This window comes from Pan paniscus, chromosome 19, assembly GCF_029289425.2.
Source record: "Pan paniscus chromosome 19, NHGRI_mPanPan1-v2.0_pri, whole genome shotgun sequence".
Classification (NCBI taxonomy): domain Eukaryota; kingdom Metazoa; phylum Chordata; class Mammalia; order Primates; family Hominidae; genus Pan; species Pan paniscus.
Window position 1 is genome coordinate 55,685,550 of NC_073268.2, and position 5,722 is coordinate 55,691,271.

The 5,722-nt window shown below is 41.1% G+C and overlaps 1 protein-coding gene and 1 non-coding gene across 2 annotated transcripts in view; one reads left to right on the forward strand and one right to left on the reverse strand.

The window, feature by feature from the left end:
- LOC117978079 (signal recognition particle subunit SRP68-like) overlaps positions 1 to 5,722 on the forward strand; it is a 51,977-nt gene that overhangs the window by 22,893 nt on the left and 23,362 nt on the right. The window lies entirely within an intron of this gene.
- On the reverse strand, positions 4,209 to 4,316 carry LOC117978082 (U6 spliceosomal RNA). The gene has a single exon (XR_004669101.1). It is a non-coding gene; the product is annotated as a U6 spliceosomal RNA (small nuclear RNA).

The following is a 5,722-nucleotide window of genomic DNA, read 5'->3' on the forward strand; positions in this document are numbered from 1 at the left end:
ATGAGAATCACTTGAACCCAGGAGGTGGAGGTTGCAGTGAGCCAAGAGAATGCCACTGCACTCCAGCTTGGGTGACAGAGTGAGACTTTGTCTCAAAAAACAAAGTCTGTCATAAGCTTGTCTTAGGTATTCACTTCATTCCCAACATTCGCATCTCATATGTTTTGCACTAGCAAAACTGAACTGCTCATAAACCCTGCAAATTTCACTCAAGCATCTTATTTTCACACTTGTTGCTCCTTCTGCCAAACACACAATCTTCTGCCCACGTCATCCTTCTGCCTCTTTACCTGGAAAAGTTCTACTCACTCTGCATGGTTACCTTAAATCTTACCCACTTTTTTACAGCTTTCATTCCTCACCACATAAAGTGTCTGGCACATATTTAACATAATAAATGATCACTATACGGTTCCAGAGGGCATCTAACACAGTAGTAGGCACTGAATAAATAATTCATCAAATAATTAAAGTGACAATGATAATAACAAACTCCTGGGTTTTGTTGGTTTGTTTTTTTTCTTTTTTGAGACAGGGTCTCACTCTGTTACCCAGACACGAGTGCAGTGGCATGATCATAGCTCACTGTAGCCTCAAACAGCCAGGCTCAAGCAATCCTCCCACCTCAGCCTCCCAAGTAGCTGGAAGTACAGGCACCTGGCACCATGCCCAGCTAATGTTTTATTGTTTTTTAAAAAATTTAGTAGAGATGAGGTCTTGTCATGTTGCCCGGGCTGGTCTCGAACTTCTGGGCTCAAGTGATCCTCCCATCTCAGCCTCCCAAAGTGGTAAGATTACAGGCATGCACCACTGTGCTGGCCCCAACAGTATTTTTAAATGTCTGTATTCTGTAACATTAGAAAAAAAATGCTTAGTACTAAAAGACATTTGATAATTACTTGTTAAGTGGACAAATGAATAAATGATTTCCTTGAAAATTCTGTTGAAAAAAACAAATTAGAGAAAGCTCTATTCTATTATGAGCACCTCAAAGACCAAAACTATGTCTATTTCATGTTTGTCTCCCATAACGTGCAAAACCTAACTTAGAGAAGTTCTTTGATTAATATGTACTAAATTAAAGGTGTCCTCTTACAGTTCAGATTGTCCAATGCATTAGGCATCACAGCTTGGAAGCACAGAAGCATTTTTTGTTATTGTGAAACATTTTTATACTTTCATTGTAATTTGTTGAGCCTAGAGTTGGGCTATTTGAATATTTATTATGATAATCTTTTGGCTAATGGTAACAGCATATCTTGTTCTAACAAAATTACTGTTAACATAGCAATTAACCAGCAGGTAGAAAAACACATCTTGTTCTAATGAAGTAAATATACCTCATTCGATTTCAAATTGGGGGAAAGTCAATAATAGTGACACTTTGTTGGTTTATAAGTATGTAACATGACCTGTTCTTCTCAACAAGGAATTGCTTTTCTGACTTCTGGACTCAGAAGGTATCTTTAAAAAATAATTTCCCATTAGTATTAGTGCACATTGGGTATGTTTGGCAGGGTTTTGTGTTTTTGTTTTTGTTTTTTTCTGAGACAGGGTCTCACTCTTTCATCCAGGTTGTGATCATGATCACAGCTCACTACAGCCTTGACTCCCAGGCTCAAGCGATCCTCCCATCTCAGTCTCCCAAGTAGCTGGGATTACAGGTGTGCACCAAAACACCCAGCTAATTTTGTATTTGTTTTTGTAGAGATGTGGTCTCACTATGTCACCCAGGCTGGTCTGGAACTTCTGGACACAAGCGATCCTCCCACCTAGGCCTCCCAACTTGCTGGGACTACAGGTATGGGCAGCACACCTGGCCATTTCACAGTTCTTATTGCCATTTGTTTATGGTGCCAGAAAGGTATTGCTGAGTTTCCAGTTTTGAAACTAATTTCTTTTTTTTAGTGACACAAATCACTATGTAATATAGTTAGCCTTTGAACAACACGGATTTGAACTGCAGGGGTCTACTTATGAGCAGATTTTCTCCCACCTCTACCACCTGAGACAGCGGAGACCAATCTTCCTCTTCCTCCTCCTCCTCAGCCTGCTCAACTTGAAGACTATGATGAAGAGTTATAGAATGATCCACTTGCATTTAATGAACAGTAAGCGTATTTTTTCTGCCTTATGATTTTCTTAACAGTTTATTTCCCTAGCTTCCTTTATTGTACGAATACAGCATATTAATACATATACCATACCAAACATATCTTAATTGACTGTTTATGTTATCAATAAGGCTGCTGGTCAACTGTTAGCTATTAGTAGTTACGTTCTTGGGGGAGTCAAAAGTTATACACAGATGTTTGACTGCAGAGGGAATCAAGCATCCCTAAATTCCACATTGTTAAGGGTCAATTGTGATTGATATTCATTTACTAAACATAAGTCATTTATTTTAAAAATTAAATAGAAGTTCCAATTTCATAACAAGTCTAATGCATTATAATGTGACTATAAAGAAAATATACAAGTTACTAATTCAAAAATATCTTTTTCTTGGCCGGGCGCGGTGGCTCACGCCTGTAATCCCAGCACTTTGGGAGGCCGAGGCGGATGGATCACGAGGTCAGGAGATCGAGACCATCCTGGCTAACACGGTGAAACCCCGTCTCTACTAAAAATACAAAAAATTAGCCAGGCGGGGTGGCGGGCGCCTGTAGTCCCAGCTACTCCGCAGGCTGAGGCAAGAGAATGGCATGAACCCCAGGGGGTGGAGCCTGCAGTGAGCTGAGATCGCGCCAGTGAACTCCAGCCTGGGCGACAGCGAGACTCCGTCTCAAAAAAAAAAAAAATCTTTCTTATTTATACAAAAATATCACATAGGATTTTAGGGACCATAATTAATTTTTTTTCAGACCAGATTGTTTGAAAAAATAAATGACCTACAGTTAACTTTTTAAATAATTGTGACATCTAACCTACCAAGAAATCTAACCTATCAAGAAAGAAAGAAAGATTTTTTAAAACCGCTCTTTCATGATCAAAACTTCCTTACTCTTACTTCTTTTTTACCTATGGTAGGACCACCAAAAATAATTCACTATCAGAAGTCTTACCTGGATTGTTATTTTGAGGAAGACTTTCAGGTGTCTGTTTTTCCTTATATTCAGGAACTAGTTGCTGAATGCTATGGATAAAAATGTAATAAATGAAATTACTATTTTAAAACAAATGAAAAATACCAAGTATATTAAATTTTTAGAGTATTTCAAACAATATCAGAGTTAATATCAGAACTTTAATTATCCCATATACTTCAATTTGTGAGTTCTACCAACTTCTCTTTAAGCTTCTGAAGAAGAAAAAAAGATGAAGTACTCATGAATTGAAGGGAGTATAGCTCAGTAAATTAACTCACATTAGCTTGGCATAATGGAAAGCGTCCTAGCTCTATTACCAGCAGCTATTTATTCTCTGACAAGTTGCTTCTCTTAGGCTCAATGTATTCTTCTAAAAAGCAAGGATTTTACTGCCTTATTTCACTAGGTTGTTAAAGATTTAACAAGAAAACGTTTTGTAAATGCTCAGAGAAACAGTGAAGCAATGAAATAATTTGTTCTTGAGCTTTATTGCGGAAATGGTTTTGGAATCACAAATAAAACCCAATGTGTATTTTTTCCAGAGGTTCTAATATTCAAATGTTGCAGTTTTCCAAAACTGTTATTAAGTTCTAGCTTTATTAGTTCTATTCTTTGTGGCTTATAATTTGGGGCATCACAGCTAGTTCATAGTTTGTAACTAAATTTACTTATATATATATTATTTCATCAAACTAGATAACAACACTGTCCACTATTGCTGAGCTCATCAATCACGCCAAGGGGAGAAAGCTAATAGATGTCAAGACCTAGCTTGGACTACTGTTCCATACAGACTCAAACTCTGAATCAGCAGATCTTTGTTAGAAGGATGCTCAATCCCCATGTTCATCTCCAACTGACATGGAAAACAAAATTCTACTTTTTTTTTTCAGTTCCATGAAAGACATGCAAGTTGACATTCTCTCATTTCTGAGATACATACTGACAATATATTTGCACACAACATCCCACGTGTTACTCAGCTCCATTGATCACCTTACTGCATATTTTTGTAGTGAAAAATCACAATTTTAATATTAGGTGATACCCAGTTTGCTTTGACTCACACTGTCTTTGGAACTAGTCAGCAAATAGTCAAATGAACTTCTAGTGACTGCGCAAAATATGGACCACTTCAAAAATCTGTGCATCATCCTTATGCAGGCAGGGGCCATGCTAATTTCTCTCCATTTTGTTCCAATTTTAGTATATGTTTGCTGCTGAAGCAAGTTTTGTTTGTTTGTTTGTTTGTTTGTTTGTTTTAGACTGAGTCTCGCTCTGTCACCCAGGCTGGAGTGCAGTGGCGCGATCTCGGCTCACGGCAAGCTCCGCCTCTCGGGTTCATGCCATTCTCCTGCCTTAGCCTCCTGAGTAGCTGGGACTACAGGCGCCCACCACCACGCCCGGCTATTTTTTTTTTGTATTTTTTAGTAGTGACGGGGTTTCACCGTGTTAGCCAGGATGCTCTCAATCACCTGACCTCGTGATCCGCCCACCTTAGCCTCCCAAATTGCTGGGATTACAGGCATGAGCCACTGCGCCCTGCCAAAGCTCTCATTTTGTACATGGATATTCATGAGTCATGGATGAGACTTAGCTGTGTTAAATCCAACTAACATACTTGAGACTCAGAATTCTGGTGATGGCTTCCTGCCACAAATCTGGGAAAGGATAATATGGGACATTCCACGATCTAAGAAAAGGGTCCTCAGCATACAGATCTGGTAGCAATGAAAAAAGGAAACTCATCTCTTTCTGCAACATTATTTGAACTGAACCCCGAGGGCCTAAAGGATAATTTATCATGAAGGTCTTAGCTAAGTCTAGGCTGAGACAAAAGCATAACAGGCAGGGTTTCACCATGTTGGTCAGGCTGGCCTCGAACTTCTGACCTCATGATCTGCCCTCCTCGGCCTCCCAAAGTGCTGGGATTACAGGCATGAGCCACCGAGCCTGGCCAACATGAAGTTCTTAAGGATGGAAGAAACCTGAGCGACAGTAGAATATGTCTGCTGTATAATAGGTATTCAGCTTATGTTTGATGAATACATTGAGAAAATGGATAAACACAGTTGGGAAGTGCAATATTTTTAAAGAAAACTCCTGTAAAGTAGACCAACACTTTTGCAATAGTAATAATCATTTATATTTGATCCCGTCTCACTAAGAGGCCTGGGCCCCTGACCCCTCTGACGTTTCCCCATCCCGGGTGCCGTGGGGCCTGCGGGCACCAGAAAGCCAGTGTCCCTGACAGGACGGCGCGCCCGCATCCTTCGCCTGGCCATTACCTCTTCTTCCTATCCCTCTTGTCCACGCCAGTGTCTCCAGGAACCAAGACGTGCTCCACCCCAGGGACGTCGCCCGACCGGGCAGCTCTGTGGAGCTCGCCAAGATCTTCCAGGCGGACGTCGTGCTGGGGCTGGTCTAAGGCGCCCTCACCGTGCTTGCTCTCGCTGCCAACGCTGTTTTTCCACCAGCTGTAGGAGAAGCCCAAGTACCACTGGTCCTCCTGGCTCCCGACGCTACGGGTCTTCCTCGTGGCGTAGACTGCTGGCTTCGGAGACCCCTCAGCCCCTCCCCGCTTTTCTCCACCCCAGGAGGCCATCAGTAGCGAGCTACTACCTCGGCCACAA